Below are 17424 nucleotides of genomic sequence, written 5' to 3' on the forward strand. Positions count from 1 at the left end.
CTAGGTGCTAGCAAAGTGACTCAGCATGAGGACAAACCTATAGGACACAGCTAAGGGTGAAAAAAAGCTGTTGCACTCTCCTCCAGCCTTAAATTTTTTAAACTTCCCACGTTATCAATCCTGCCTTCCAACAGCATAATCAATTCAGGAAAATTGGCTATTCCAGCCTCCCTTCTCACTATGATGCAGACAAGAGACCTCAGTCAGGTCCATCAATCAGATGTATCTGCATAAGACTTCTATTTGAAAGTGAGCAATATGAGTATGAAGGCTTGCCAAGGCATTTATCGGAGATATGAGTGACTGTGAAGAGTTCAATTTTGAAAGTAGAAATACCAGTTGTAGAAAGTTCAAATTCCGAGAATGGTAGCAGTTGCAGTTAGCTTGGGTTCTTGGAGGCAGATGCAGGCAATAGTAGCAGGCACCTCATGAGGTTACTTCTGCAGCATGGTTTTCCTTATTGGTTTTGAAAGCTTAGTGTAGAGTCTGTTTATTTTTCTAGCCCTGTCAGCAATTCTGAGCTACCTAACACACTTTAATAAATTCCCTTTGTGAGTATGAGAAAACTAACTCAAAGAGGCTAAGCAACTTTCCAACAATTACAGTTAGTTAGTACTGAGATGAAAGTAGAAATAGTGTTATCTCCACAACACATTGAACTGTTTAGTGAAGCATGTTGGTCTCACTTTACTCATCCTCTCTTACATATGCTAATAGTTAGCTATTGAGTCAGCCTTCTTTGCTCCTGGCTAGAACCCAGACTGAAGATGTGACCGTCAAAACATCATGATCCTTGGAGTAAAGAGGACAGTTTTACAAAGAATTACAGTGACTGCCCTTGGCACAGGCATTTAAGTGCTATGACATGCTCTCAACTGAAATGACCCTCAGTGACTCAGATGCATTTCTCTGGTGGTGGGTTATGCACCCTGTGACTCTCTCTGAGTCATTTCAAGGCAACAGAATCCACAGCTCTTTATCAAACAGAAGCACATTGCTGAGGATTATCAGGGGCTGCAAGGGCCAGTGGGCTTGTTTGTGACTCAGAAGGGAGGTGGAGGAGGGAGTGGAAATGAGATCTTATACTGTGACTTGTTTTACTGTTCCTGTGTGGTTTTCACATATGCCTTTTTGTACTCTGACCCAGACATCTCAGTGATGACAAAGCAGGTGGTCCTTTTTGGAACATGCTTTGGAAGATCTAAAAGGAAATGCATGCAATAGATGGGCTGGCAGAAATAAGCAGTCCCCAAATTTAAATATGTGACTAGACATTTGTGAATGATATAGAGCAAGTGATTAATTCCAGCCTCATATCCCTCTCATTTTCTGGTATGTTTAGGGAATGAAATTGGCTTTGATATTATTCTATGGAATACCACTGGGAAGCAAATTGACTGAAAAAAATTATCACAAATCAAAGAGTAAACATCTTCAAATTATGAGCTTAACCCCTTTTATCTGCGTCTTCCATTATGTATGTTGCATAGATGCCAGCACATTTTGCTTTAATTTTAGGTCTCAAATAACAGTATCTACTAACTTCCCTCTTCACTTGCCTCATTAGAATATCCCTGACAACAATTACATTTGCATTTTATTTTGGTCCTGAGCTACTGCAATTGCCAGTAGATTTCAGCCTAATCCCATGCCTTTTATTATAGGAGTTAAATATAGTTGTCAAGTATTGGAAGTTTCCAGGTATGAATTCTATGTGCAAAGTCTTGTAGACTGACAGTAGGATTGGTGCAAACCACTGACCTTCTGAGTCAGATTTTTTTAGTGCCAGATATTTAGTAATAAAATTCTTATTTCAAAGGAAGTTTTACTCAAAACTCCAACATATAAAATAGATATAAGGGATATTTGCTTGCAAGTTTATGTTTAAAATATGCAAAATTTACTTGTTATAACATCATTCACTGAGAACACTGGAGTCATCTTGACAAATGCAATTTGAAATCAGGAGCATGATTGACAGTACTGTCTTATATTAAAATCCACATCCAATATATTCCTGTATACTTTGGGTTGCATAGTAATGAGAAGAATGTAATTCACTCAGATAAGCTTTATAAAAGTGGAAGTTTTAACAGCTTGCTTTGAAACCTCAAGATATTATTCAATAATCATGATTCTAAAATGTTAAATAGAAGTCCTATGAAATTATGTTCCAAAGTTGAAACCTGTGAACATGACAGTTAAACATAAAAGCACCCAAAACTTAAAAGTTCCAAAAATATCTATAATTCAGTTTCACAGTGATGCAACTGACCATGTATTCACTTACTACACAATTCATGATTATTAGTGGTAGGGGCATCTACTGAGAAGATATGTCTAAGTACTCATTGACATTCAATTTATTGAGGTTTGTATATACATAAACATATACTTCCCTGTACACTTACATGTAAAAAGACATGTGCAGATCTGAATTTGTGTGAAAATACCACAGTTTTTCTGATCTCACCCTTTTACAGTTTATATATCTGTAGAAATGGTAGGAGAAGCTTTAGTCCAAGTCCTAAGCATGAAAACACACACATTCTAACACAGAATTTACTTGCACCACACATTAGCAAATTAGAGGTTTTACTCATGTTAAAAATGTAATATATCATCTTTGAGTGGCATGGCATTTTTAAATTGTGATTTTAAAATATTAAATGTAGTCAAACACATAAGCCCTTCAAAACTTCTGGAAAACTTAGAGTCTCTGAGCTCTGAACATCACTGTCATAGCTTACAACCCATAAGCTGAAATAAAGGATGAAAAAATAGATAACAAACTCTTCATCCCCATACTCATGACTGGTGCAAAGTGGGACTAACAAATCCATCTGTGTAGTCCACCAAAGGTATTCAAATAAAAATGAATTTAATGTGTCAAGTTAACTTGTAACCCACCATATGAGATCTACCATGGCAGAAACCACTGGATCCTGGGTTGTAAGCTATACAAATTCATGTGCATATGTCCAAAAGATGAAATTACATAAGAATAAATTCTTATCAATAAAATAAGATAAAAGTTTGGCCCAGAATCTTGGTCCCAATAAGAGAATTATTCATTTTGCTTCTAAAGAAGTCTAAGAAGGAGCCATACATTTTGAAGGCTCTCATGTGGGTACAATCTGTCCATTCTGTGGACAGAACACAAGCTCTTATTGTCACCCAAGAACAATTTCCGTTCTAGAGTTTTCTTTAGAGGAGATGTATGTTTTCTTAATAAGGTATGTTTTTCCCTTTGAAATTGGATACAAATCAACAGTTTGTCCAGAAGTCCAATATATATAAGACTGAAATGATCAACAGATGTACTTGTCCTAGCAATGACCAGTGCATATATGAGACTGATCAGAGGTAAAGGTATGGATGGGAATATGTAGACCATCAAATGTTCGCCTTCTAGCAACCAGGGCAGCATTTTGCTATTGGTAGAAGAACTTTGTGGTGGAAGGTACATAAATCGTTTGATACCCTGTCCATGTACAATGTGTAAACAACACTGACTTTTGGCAAGATCTATGTTTTGACATTTTTAGTTGCTACAAATATAAATAATGTCACAGTACTCCTTTAGTTCACTTCCCCTAGAACTCAGCTTAGTTTCAATATATCCAGTGTTTAAATAAATTTCTATCCTGACTCTATACCCTTCCCCCACTTATTCTGGCAGCCTTAAATATGATTTTACTGTTTTACAACCTATAAATCATTAAATCTGTAGCTTTTCCCAAAAGATATGAAAGTTGCTGCCTCAGAGTTCTCCTGAGGAATAGGAAAAATTCAATTCCCACAATAATTGTAATGTTGGACAAACCTACTAGAGAAAGGAGCTTGTAATCATGGTCATGCATTTTTGGTCCGATTACCATGACTGTAGAAGGGCTTAATGCAGGCTCAGATTTGTAGTCCAGGACCAAAGAGGGCCTGAGAAGGATGCAGAGTGGAGATTTTGCTAGACTGAAGTAATCTGGAGATTTCTATTCTGATCCTGGAACTTCTCATTTCAGAAGCACCCTTGAAGTATGAGCAGAAAGGGTGAAACTCTAGTAAGAGATTGGTGTCACTTTCAGGTGATTAACCATAGAATAACTCTAGAAACACTCAGAATAGCTTGGCAATTTCCCCCCAAAGCATAGACGCAACTGTGGTCTTAAACATATTATACTACAACACCTTCAACTCATGAAAACTCACAATGCACAATATACAGAAAGCCCTTGATGAATACTATTGAGAACAAGGAAAGTGGACTTACTTCTCTCTTCAACCATCTCATACCAGAGTGTAGTTAAAAAAAAAAAAGAAAAAAAAAGAAAGGATGGAGCACAAATTTTTCATGGGTCTCATAACCAAATACCAAACCCAGGTTTATTTCACACACTCTTTTGGAATTTGGACTCTTTTGTCACTCCAGGTCTTCATAATGAATAAAAGCCCATTAATTCAACAAAAACATCTTAAAATCTTATATATTCATAGAAAATGCTAAATATTGAGAGCTGACAATAAGAAAACTCAAATTCAATGACCCACAAGCCAATGTGTTTGCCTCAATTGAAATAATTTGAACCTTCTCTTTTTTAATGAAGTTTCTTCACAAGCTTGTCCTAATAAGGTTCTCATGACTTTGAATTACTAAATTTCCCTATCTCAAATTGTGTTTATTTTTTAAGTTTTATTTAAATTCCAGTTAGTTAACATATAGTGTAACATTAGTTTCAGATGTACAACATACAACACCTGATTCTCATCACAAGTCAAATTCTCTTTCATAAGAGCAAAGGAGAACTTGGTCAGTGATGGCACTCTGCTACCTAAAGAGCACTGGCCTGGGAGTCAAAAGACCTAAGAAACACATGGGTCACTTACCTGATTGGCCTTGGACAGATTCCTCAATCTCTCTGATGCTTAATTTTCTTCTCTGAGTAGTGAGAATATTAGGATCTCTTTAAATTTAAAGGTCTATACCTCTTTCAGTTAGGTTGTCTACTTCCTCACTTAAAAAATGTAGAAAATAATGGGGCAACCCTGATTGTCTCATAGAAGACATAGAATGTTTTGAAAATTATGTACAATGCTGAATGTAGCATAGCCTGCATACATTCTGGACCAATTAGATAAGCCAAGCATCATGCTATGCATTTTTATACAATATGTCAGAGAGTGTGGCCAATATTAAGTGAAATATACCCTTGACCCACCATCTTGCTATACCTTCCAACCTGCAATGTTTCTTTAGAAGTCACTGCCTCTTTTTTGTGTTGGAGTGAAGAGCTGAAATCTAAAAGGCACTTATGAATGTGAAATTCAATCTGTTGAATATAAAAATGCCAGAGTGCAAAATATAATTATGATGTATCTAGAAAGACAATAAGAAATTTATATATCATGGATCTAGTAGTGGCAAAACTTCTTTAGAGTTGTAATCCTTCTTCCATGAATAAATCTTTAGCCTTAGCACATATTAAATTAACATAAGGTCAGTTCTATGTCAAACTAGAATGGTTTTAAGGTACAAGAAGCCAGAGAAATAATTTAATTCAATGCTGTCATTTTGGAAGTAAGTCAATTGAGACTTGGAATTCTTAACACCGACATGCACAGGATTGTATGATTATAGTACTAGTGTTGGGACTGCTATGCTACGCTTCTGACCAGTCTTCTGCTCATTCTGCTTAAGTTAAGTAGTGACTGTGGAAGAATATGGACTACTGAGGGACAGGGAAGAATATTCGTTTTTGTAATAAGCCACACATTTTGTTCCCTATGATCCAGTATTCTTTGAAACTTTGCTAATACCAGCTATACTCCCTCTTTGTCTTAAGTTGGCCCCTAGAGCACTAGAGAAGGGGCACCGTGGTTCCCAGTGCAGCAGCCCTGATTTCTGCATTAATGGGTCCCCTGGAAAAGAACACAACCTTGTCACAGCCTGACATTTAGATGAACCCAAAGTTCTCCCTATATTCTAGAATTAAAATCATTGGGAAATGTCTAAATTTGCATTGAAAAGATGCAGTGGTAAAGTACAATGCTGGAATGAGCTAAAGCTAGCCTAAAACCTCCTTTTCCCCTTGATTTCACTGTGTGTGTGTGTGTGTGTGTGTGTGTGTGTGTGTGTGTGTGTCTTAAAGAAACCATTAGAGAATGGATCTATATCATAGACTTTTAGGAAAAAAGTACAAACTATTTAACAAAGTATTATTAGCCAGGTTTGTCTGGTTGAATCCATAGACTATTCAAGGATATATTTAAATGAAAAACTAGACAGAATTGTTAATGATTATACTTCAGTTTGTTCTTGCAACCAAAGTGAACCAGTACACCCAATAAGAAATAAGGAAAGTCTGTATGAGGGTGACATTTTAGCTAGTTGAAAGAAGCATTTTCAAAATGAAGAATATTAATATCTTCTTCACTGGAATGAGAGAGGAGAAAACAGTATCTGGTAAGTTTGAAACAGTGACTGTACTTTTCAGATAACAAAGAGCTGAGATGGCTAATTATTATCCAGGAGGTGTCATTAAAATATTAGCTCATGAAGTGTGATTACAGAGTACAAGCCTACGCCAAACTGCATACTTTTCTACACGTTGAGAGCTGGAAAGCTAATTTTCGTTATCATTATTGTTGTTCTCATTGGTGGAATGATAAGAGGATGTTACATAACTACACTGAGTGAGGCTCAGCACTTCCACAAGTGATCGAGTGCTGCCTTTCATGGAAGAATTCTAGAATAACACCAGGTCATCAAAGAAAATTCCTCATGTGCCCCAAACTCTGAGTAATGCAATCATTATCTTATATCTTCAAAATCCCCAGAATATTAGCATTCATTTTAACATTGACTTTACTCTAGGCTCTTTCCTACTGAGGCAATTTTTGTCTTAGAAATCCCATAATAGAAGATGATTATACAAGTTTATCAAAATTCCATGAGGAATGAAGGAGGATTTTACACCAAGATATAGCCTTTTAACCACAGTGTGGTAAATAATATTATTGAGTTTTTAAATCTTTGAAAATCTAGTAGAGATGATTTTCACACATAGAGGAATAAAAGAGAGAACTAGTTACTGGGAGATAAGTAAAGATAATTTTTCACTGAAGTGTGGATCAAGACTCAACAATTTAAGTCCCACTTGAACTATGACTCTTACAACTTTTTAAATGTATGCTTATTAAAGTACATTTCATATTTAGTAAAAATTACTCCTTATCATAGAGTTCTGACTTCTGACCATGCATAGAGTTGCATAACTACCACCACAATCAAGATATTTCCATCACCTCCAAAAGTTCTCTTATACTCTTTTATAGTCAGACCTTCTTTTATTACACCCACAATTTTTAGTTCCCTTTGACCCAATCATTTTTTCAGTTTATCTGAGCTAATAACTGCTTTGCCTTTTGTGTCCTTTGGTTGACCCTTCCAAGCACTGCAGAATTAGAAACTGTGGTTTTCAGTACAACAGTTTTGATTCTAACGATTTTATGAATTCTTATGTTTGATGATGTCTGCTATATAATTTTTTTCTGTAAATTAAATTTTTGGTGTCTTGTCTAAGAAACAGTATCTAAAATTACAAAGATTCTCTCCTATATATTCATTCTTCTAGAAGTTTTATAGTTAAAAATTTTACATTTAGATTCATTTTGAGAAGTTAATTTTTATACCCGGTATAAGGTATGAATTGTGGGTCATTTATTTGAATATAGATATTCAATTATGTGTGCACCATTTTTAAAAAAGACTATGCTAACATAGTCTTCTTATTTGGAGCTCACTGTTAGTTGGGACCTCAGCTGGTGTTTCTACCATGGTCTTTCCACTTGGTCTGAGCTTCCCCAGAAGCTCACAGACACCTGTGACAAAATGGTCAGACCTCTTACATGGCAGCTCAAAGCCCCCAAAAGTAAGTGTTCCAGCCAAAAAAACAGAAGCTGCACCACCATTTATAACTTAGTTGCAGCATCTCTTCTGCGATACTTACTGGCTCTTGTGGGTACAAGCCCACCAAATTTTAAGAGAATGGACAGCAGAACAAACTACATACAATGGCCACAATGAATAAAAGTATGCAGGAGGAGTATTTTTACCATTGAGGCCTTCTGTAGAAAACACACTCTGCCAAATCAAACTTTCTTTATTTTATTACCTCTAATACCAGAAACTCATAGAAAGTTGTCTTCTTTCAAAAAAATTCAGAAAGGAGACTTTTTGGATACTTAGACAATCATGAACTTACACAAGGCAATATTGGTCACGTAGACTCATCTACATGACTGAATCATGACAGAAAAATGATATGTATCAGGAAAGTTCACCTGAATTGCTTTCCTTAGGATAAATTTATATGGTTGCAGAATTTTATATCTCCGGCCACTCCTGGTATATGAGAGGTGTGGAAACTGGGAAAGGAAAAGAGAGGCATATCTTAGTGATACCACTTATTTCTCACTTGGCAACTCTTCTTCACTATCCCACGGTTGAGAAAAGTTCTATGACCCTGAGGCTTTGGGTCTAACTATTTCACATTGATATGCAGCCTGGTCAGAGGACCACAGACCTAAATGCGTCAAGGTGCCCTTGCTCAAGAGGAAAAGGTTCATGACTTCATATATTGAGATGTTATATCCCCAAGTCTGAGAATAAGAACAGTTACTTAATGGAGTGGTTGAGGGTGTTGAAACTGAGGGCTAGACAAGGTGGATTCCCAGAATATCTGGGTGAGTAAATTTCACATTACATATATTTTGCCACAATTTTTAAAAACATATACACAAGGGGAGGGAAGCCAATGTAAGTTAATATCATAAGTAGATTTCAAAGCAAAGAAAGTTATTCAGTATAAAGATGACAAATATGCTAAAATCCACTCATTCATAATGGTGGTAAGAAAAGGCAAACTAATTGCTCACCTTTCAAGATTCCTAAGATACCAAATCATTATTCTGAAAACTTATACATAGAAAAATCAAACCTTGAGGTGCCTGGGTGGCTCAGTTGGTTAAGCGGCAGACTTTGGCTCAGGTCATGATCTCATAGTCTGTGGCTTCAAGCCCTGCATTGAGCTCTGTGCTGACAACTCAAAGCCTAGAGCTTGCTTCTGATTCTGTGTCTCCCTCTCTCTCTGACCATCCCCCACTCATGCTTGCTCTCTCTCTCTCTCTCTCTCTCTCTCTCTTCCTTCCTCTCTCTCTCTCTCAAAAATAAATAAATGTTTAAAAAAATTTTACAGAAAAATCAAACCTTTAATATCCACTTTCCTGTACAAACTATTTCAAAATAACGACATATTTACTTACAGAAAATTCTTGTCAATAGAAGAAATTTAGTAAACAAAAGCAGAACATAAGAGAATTGTAAAATCATTATTTTGAAACCTCTAATGAAAGAATGGATCTATGCAATTACCATAAATAACTTTGGGTTTTTTTTAATTTAAATCCAAGTTAGTTAACGCATAGTGTAATAATTATTTCAGGAATAGAATTTAGTGACTCATCACTTATATGTAACACCCAGTGCTCATCCAAACAAGTGGCCTCCTTAAGGCCCAACACCCATTTAGTCTATCCCCCCTCTTAACACCCTCCAGCAACCCTCAGTTTATTCTCTGTATTTAAGAGTCTCTTATGTGTGGTCTCCCTTTCTGTTTTTATCTTATTTTTGCTTCCCTGCCCCTATGTTCATCTGTCTTATTTCTTAAATTCCACATATGAGTGAAGTCATATGATACTTGTTTTTCTCTAACTGACTTATTTCACTTAGCATAATACATTCTCGTTCCATCCATTATGTTGCAAATGGCAAGATTTTATTCTTTTTGATCATCGTGTAGTATTCAATTGTACATATATACCACATCTTCTTTATCCATTCATCAGTCAATGGATGTTTGGTCTCTGTCCTTACTTTGGCTATTGCCTGTAGTGCTGCTATAAATGTTAGGGTGCATCTGCCCCTTTGAATGAGCACTTTTGTATCCTTTGGATAAATACCTAGTAGTGTAACTGGTGGGTTATAGGGTAGTTCTACTTTTAATTTTTTCAGGAACCTCCATACTATGTTCCCTCACACCTGTCAGAATGGCTAAAATTAACAACCCAGGAAACAACAGATGTTGGTGAGGATATGGAGAAAAGAGAAGCACTTTGCACTGGTGGTGCAAATGCAAACCAGTGCAGTCACTCTGGAAATTAATAACTGTTTAAGTGATTAAGCCTATGAGAAAGCCTTATCATGAATGGATTAGGCTGGCACCATCTGAGCTCACTGTGATGTCATATCACACTACAAGATGAGACATCATGGGGGCCTCCTGGTGTGATGCAATGAGAACTATACAGTTGCCTATAAACAAAAGTCTGAATTTAAGTAAGGGTCTCCATTTATGCAGGAGATGGATGTGTGTGTTAAAAGGTACCACAGGATGCAAACAGCCAAATTAAGAATTGGAGATATTTAACAAGATGAAAGATTTAGTTCCACCAATAAATGACATGAAAAAATTTCCTAAGACACCTACCGACCAAATGTAAGGCGTGGGCCTTGCTTAGGTCCTGATTTAAGAAAAACAACTATAAAAACATATTTTTCACCCTGGAGAAAATAAGCATGGACTAGATGTTAGGTAATATGAAGAATTCATATTATCCTTTTCAGAGTAATAATGGATTTTTTAAGTGTCAGTATCTGTTAAAGATACAGTATCTGTATGTATCTGTCCACACAGGTGAAGCTATTCATCAGAGAAAAAGTAGTGTGATATCAGTGAAACTAAATTGACAAAATATTGTAAATTATTGAAGTCAGGTGCTGAGTAAATGGGAGCTAATGATATTATCCTCTCAGCTTTTGAATGTTTTTAATTTCTATAATAAATATACTTTAAAAATAGTGCTTTAATTATTATACACTATGAAACCTGTAAGTAATTATGAGAGTTACATAATTAGTAGAGAAGAAAGTCTGTGAGTCTGAGTGAAACACTGAGAGGTTTCTATATCCTGCTGTCCTGATTTTTTATCAAATTTATTTCAAAAAATTTAAAAGTAGTTACACTCTAAAACAATAGATTGAGTACTGTTAAATTTGCTACCATCCAAATGAAATTTTCTTGGCTATGTTACCAGTTAATAGAGAACTTATTAGCCTTAGGTTTTGTTGCACAAAATCATTTCTGTGAAGAGGTGGAAAGAGCCTTGAATTTGAGACAAGAAGACCTTGCCTCCTGTCCATGCCTTATTGTTAACTCTTACTTTTCTAAGTTTACATCTTTTTCCCTATATGTGTACTTAAGAGTTAAACCAAGTAAGATGCATAAAACACTCAGCTATGGTTTAATACAAAATACACTTAAGCTTCCCTATATTATCTCTATATTCCCTACACCACTTTTCATATTATCAAAATTCAGACATAAATGTATTTTAGGGGCACTTGGGTGGCTCAGTCAGTTGGGTAGCTGAATCTTGGTTTTGGCTCTAGTCACTATCTCATGGTTGTGGTATCAAGCCCCACATTGGGTTCCACACTGAGCATGGAGCCTGCTTGTGATTCTTTGTCTTCCTTGCTGTCTACCCCACCCCTACTCACATACTCTCTCACTCTCAACATAAATAAATAAAAACTAAAAAAAAAAAAAAGATTCTCCCTCTGCTCCTCTCCCCCACTCATGCTCTCTCTCGCTCTCTCTCTCTCTCTCAAATATAAAAAAATAGTATTTACATATATATAAAGTGTATTTTAAAAACTTTTGCAGTGTGTATTGAGACAAATGGCTAAATACAAAAGGCCAAAAAGATACCTTTCTATAGCTCAAACACACAATTTAAGATATTCTTGGTGCACCTGGGTGGCTCAGTCGGTTGAGGGCCAACTTTGGCTCAGGTCATGATCTCACAGTTTGAGCCCTGTGTCAAGCCCTGTGCTGACAGCTCACAGCCTGGAGCCTGCTTTGGATTCTGTGTGTGTCTCTCTCTCTGACCCTCCCCTGCTTTCTCTCTCTCCCTCTGTCTCTCTCTCTCTCTCTCAAAAACATAAAAATTCTTAAAACATTCTTACAGTTTCATTTTTCTCTTCAATCCCTCATGTATTTATCCTAAAATACATAACAAAATATCTACCCCCAAAATGCTTTTTTAAATGTTATTCTTTATTTTGTAAAGGAAATCCCATTTGAATTATCCTGAAGTCTGTTTTTTACCTTACCAGCTTCAATCACTTGCACTGTATTTAATGGGGAGTATGATATATATAAATTAACATTTGGCAACTTTCAGATGCTAAGAGAATTCAAAACCATGTGTCTTTATTAGATAAGGATGAATTCATCTAGAACATTATATGAGACAATTATATAAGAGAGTTGAGACAAATAATTCAGTATCACTACCAAATACTTCAAAGTAGCATTGAGGGATTTTGTTGTTTTTGTTGTTGTTTGAGTATAGTTGACACGCAAGGATACACTAATTTCAGGCATACAACATGGTGATTTAACTGTTCTGTCCTTTATACCATGCTCACCACAAGTGTAGCTACCGTCTGTCACCATACAGTGCTATTACAGTATCTTTGACTGTATTCCCTATGCTGTGTCTTGTATTTCTGTGACTTATTGCATACCTGGGAGCCTGTCATCTCCCACTCTCCTTCACTCATTTTGCCCAACCTCCCATCTCTCTCCCCTCTGACACCCTTCAGCTTATATTCTATATTTATATGTATGGTTCTGATTTTTGCTTGTTTATTTGGGTTTTTTTAGATTCTACATATAAGTGAAATCATGCGTCATTTGTCTTTATCACATTTACTTATTTCACCTAGCATAATACCCTCTAGCTCCACCCATGTTGCCATGGCCTCAACATTTTTTATGGCTGCATAATATTCTAATGTGTGTTGGGGGGATAGCACATCTTCTTTATTCATTTGTCTTTTAATGGACACTTAGGTTGTTTCCATAGCTTGGCTATTGTAAATAATGCTGCCATAAACATAGGGGTTCATATATCTTGTTGAATTAGTGTTTTTGTTTTCTTTGGTTAAATACTCAGCAGTCGAATTAATGGATCATAGAGTATTTATATTTTTAACTTTTTGAGGAAATGCCATTCTGTTTTCCACAGTAGCTGTACCAATTTACATTCTTACTGGCAGTGCATGAGGGTTCCCTTTTTTCCTGATTATTGCCAACAGTTGTATCGCTTGTGATTCTCAAAGCTCAGTTTAATAGGTATGATTATTACTCCCATTTTCAAATTAAGCATACTGAGAATTAGAACATAAAATTATTTGCCCAAAATAATAGTCATAATCTAGAAAAGTCACATCTCAAACCCACATCTCCTGTTGCAGAACCTTGCTATTGTGTGTCGGGCAGCGCAGCTCCACTAACCAGGGTCAGTCTAGTTTGGGAAAACATTCAGCTGCAATATTAGAAAATTCAATAATGGCTAATTTTTTTTAAGATCCCATCATTACTACCATAAAAATATGAGTCAGATTCTATGATACTGAATAGGGGTCAGTGGCAAACACATTATAGCCATTTGATGTAATTATGTCAACATTGTTCCTGGTCTATCAAAGCTGAGTTCTCCAATTGCTTTTATCATTTTCATTGTTGCAGAGTATATGAACAACTCATGTCCTTCAACAAGGTCCAGCCTTATTTAAAAAAATACACAAAAAGGGGTGCCTGGGTGGCTCAGTTGGTTAAGCATTCAATTTCAACACAGGTCAAGATCGCACTATCAGTGGGTTTGAGCCCTGCCTCTGGCTCTGTGCTTATAGCTCAGAGCCTGGAGCCTGCTTCAGATCCAGTATCTCCCTCTCTCTATGCCCCTTCCCTACTCCTGCTCTCTCGTTCTCAAAATAAATGAAAATTTTTTAAAAATTAAAAACAAAACAATATATAAACTAAGCTAGCAAGCCTAAAATCTTTGCCATTTTGAATATCTGGTTGGAAATATTTTGCATATCACTTAAAAATATTGATTGCACTAGTAGTCTATTGTCATTTCCCAAGCCAAGGCAGTATAAAAATAGTCTAAAGGTACCCTTGATTAGTGATTATTCTCCCCAAGTAGATATACCAGTGGGTTGCAGTTAGTAGAATTCATCAGTATTCTAATGCTTCATCAGTGATATGATGAGTACAAGGCTCACTAATACCAAGTTCTTACTTGAACAATAGAATAAAGAAATACCACAGATTTACACACAAATTTAGTTTCTGAAATAAGGCAGCTAAAGATATGTAGGTACTTCAGACATACTTGACCTGTGATTTATATATCCCACACTGAAAGAAGTTTGAAAGAAAAATTGAAACAGATCCTTCCTTTTCATTTTGTCCTTCATTTCTCTTTTGTTCTCCTTCCAAACACTTAAGAGGAAGCTGGTCTTAAGTTTGTTAAAAAGTAACATTGAGGTTCCTACCATCTCTGGAGAATATATGGAGGAGGCATAATTGCCCATTTACCCCATATCAGCTAAGGCTTTCCAGAACTCTTCAAACCTGCTCTACACAGCGTTTCCTCTCCCTTTACCAAATATTCATCACAATTGCTGATCTGCTGATTCTTTAAGACCTTCCTGACATCAAGCCCTTCCATAAGGCTCTTCCAGATTCTCTGTCAAAATGAACATCCTTTAAACTTACTATCTGGCAGTGGTGACAGGCTAAGGTTCCAGGAAGGAGGTCCCGGTGGCAAGACTGGATCTGGAAGTATTTCTTCCTATTCATTATTCCATTTGAATGGCATCATAACCCCAAAGGAGAACAAGACACGTTACTTCTATATTCCCCTGAGTTTTGGATGAGATACTGAAGCTCAAAGATCAAAGCAGTTCTTAGAAAGATTCTTCTGCTGAGTCTCAACTTGACCTGCAAAGATGGACCATTCCCACCACACGGGGACAGGCCATATGGCTGACAACAGTACCACAATGCCTTCTCACCACCACCACCAACCGACCACTTCGGCCCACCACTCTCATGGTGGAGGGATGGGCGGCATGATGATGTCTATGACATTCTACTTTGGCGTTAAGAATGTGGAACTATTGTTTTCTGGTTTGGTGATCAATACAGCCGGAGAAATGGCGGGAGCATTCGTGGCGGTATTTTTACTGGCGATGTTCTACGAAGCACTCAAGATGGCCCGGGGGAGCCTGCTGCGCAAGTCACAAGTCAGTATCCGCTACAATTCCATGCCCGTCCCGGGACCGAACGGAACCATCCTTATGGAGACACACAAAACTGTTGGGCAGCAGATGCTGAGCTTTCCCCACCTGCTGCAGACAGTGCGGCACATCATCCAGGTGGTCATCAGCTACTTCCTCATGCTCATCTTCATGACCTACAACTGGTACCTGTGCATTGCAGTAGCAGCGGGGGCTGGCACAGGATACTTCCTCTTCAGCTGGAAGAAGGCAGTGGTGGTGGACATCACAGAGCATTGCCATTAACCCTCAGCTCCATGGTGCGGCCTTAACGATTGCAGTGGGAAGTAGTTCAAGACCGAAGGACATGATCCTACTCCAATCTTCCCTTCTTGCTCCTTAATTCCTTACACACACACCTGCTCAACAGAGGTTTAGCTTTTAGTCTCTGAGCTAAGGTGATAACTTCCCTGGCTTTTTTCCTAATGATCTGAGATTCCCTCAGACAAGATTCCCACATGTTCTTGTCCAAACCAGGTAGCTTTTTATTGAAGGACTTGACCACCTGCTTCCTTTTTTAGTCTTCTGTTTTTATTTTGTTAACAGTATGTGCATTTGGTGGGTTTCTCCTGGGTTTGTGATAGAGACTAGCCTCAGCTAGGATTGGTGGGAGCTGAGGGAAATTCTTGCCCAACTAAACCCCAAGCCCATTCGATACATGTGAAATACATTGTGCCTTTCTGTAGGTGTGATGTGTTGCACCAAAATCTTTGTAGTGTGCAGAAGGGTGGTTTGAGACTAGACAGTGCTGGGCTTGCAAGTGTGCATCCTTAGTTGGCTGACTCATGAACTTGTGTTCCTACTTCAGGTTTTGATTAGAATGAACTTGTCAATCAAAAAAGAAAAGATGACAATCAATTTGAGAAAATAGAAATAGATATTCTGAAATAAAATCATTGATACTTTACTTTGCCTTGATACCTTGGATTGTCACAACTGAATGAAGAGTTTGAATCATTTTCTTTTGTTACTGTTTTCATGTGTTGGCCTCTAAACCAGTGATTTTCAAACTTGAGCATGCATCAGAATCACCTGGACAGCTTGTTAAAACATCAGTTTCTGGGCCTTAACCCAGAGCCCCCAAATCGGCATTTCTAACAAGTTCCCAGGTGATGATTCTGCTGATGGTCAGGGGACCACACTTTGAAAATCTCTGCTTTAAACTAAGGAAGTATCACCTGGTGCAGTGAGCTACCTGGTATTGGGCACAGGAATTTGAATTGCTGGCGATAGGTGGTGTGTCCAAGCTTAACTCTGTATTAAAGCTGCTGGTCAATACTTAATCATTCCACAAACATCTATTCAGCTCCAGCTGTGTATATCTGCCCAAGGGCTATAGCCAAAGTAACTTTTATCAGGATGTATGAAACCACTAGTCTTTATTTTTAAAGATCTGTGGTTTCTTAGAAGTAGCCTGTAGGTTGAGGAAGACCTTTGGTCTGCAGTATAATAATATCATTTAGTCATGGGTCAGAAGGGTAAGAGCCCAGCCCTCTCTTTGGAGAGGTTTAGGGTATGGTCTGCTGCTGATCAGATTTTCCTCATCCTTGGACACACCAGGCAGGTCCTCATCTTCTTCATGACCATCTTCATTACTCTTGGGGGTTTCGTTAGATCACATGTGGCCAAAACCTTTTTCTCAACGAAGAACCACATTGGATTTTTATGCTGTTCAGTTGTTAATTTACACTGTGGTCTTGGTCCCAGCCCAAACTCCCCGCGTGAAGGAACGCTTCCTGTGCTAGGCTGCGAAACCTGCCCTCCTGGTGCTAGACTCCAATCACGCCTCAGGGTAGCGGAGACAAAAGGCAACTATTCCGTTGGCCTCTGTTGTGGTTTTGAAGTTTGTACTTTCTCTGTGGCTGTCAGTTAAATATTGTGTTTCTATGTCTTTAAACCAAGAGAGGGTTATCAGCTTCCTGGATAAAGGGTAAAATCTAAAAACCAAGATTAAGTTTTGTGCTTTTCTCATTCCAACGCCTTGTAGTGCTGATATTAAGCAAGAGGAGAGTGAATGACAGGTAGCAACAGAGTCCAACAGGAAGGTGTAAATAGCCTGTTATTATCTCGGAAGCCAAGGAATAATAAAACCATGAGAAAATAAGACTCAATGTTTAATAGTGACCCTGGTGCTCTCTGGAAATCGGGGCATGAGCTGCTATAAAATATCCTTTTCA

At 37.5% G+C, this 17424-nt stretch overlaps 1 pseudogene; it reads left to right on the plus strand.

The window, feature by feature from the left end:
* Nucleotides 1–14917: 14917 nt before the first annotated feature.
* Nucleotides 14918–15493, plus strand: LOC115290774 (annotated as a pseudogene).
* Nucleotides 15494–17424: the final 1931 nt, after the last annotated feature.

Source organism: Suricata suricatta, chromosome 4 (assembly GCF_006229205.1).
Source record: "Suricata suricatta isolate VVHF042 chromosome 4, meerkat_22Aug2017_6uvM2_HiC, whole genome shotgun sequence".
Lineage (NCBI taxonomy): Eukaryota > Metazoa > Chordata > Mammalia > Carnivora > Herpestidae > Suricata > Suricata suricatta.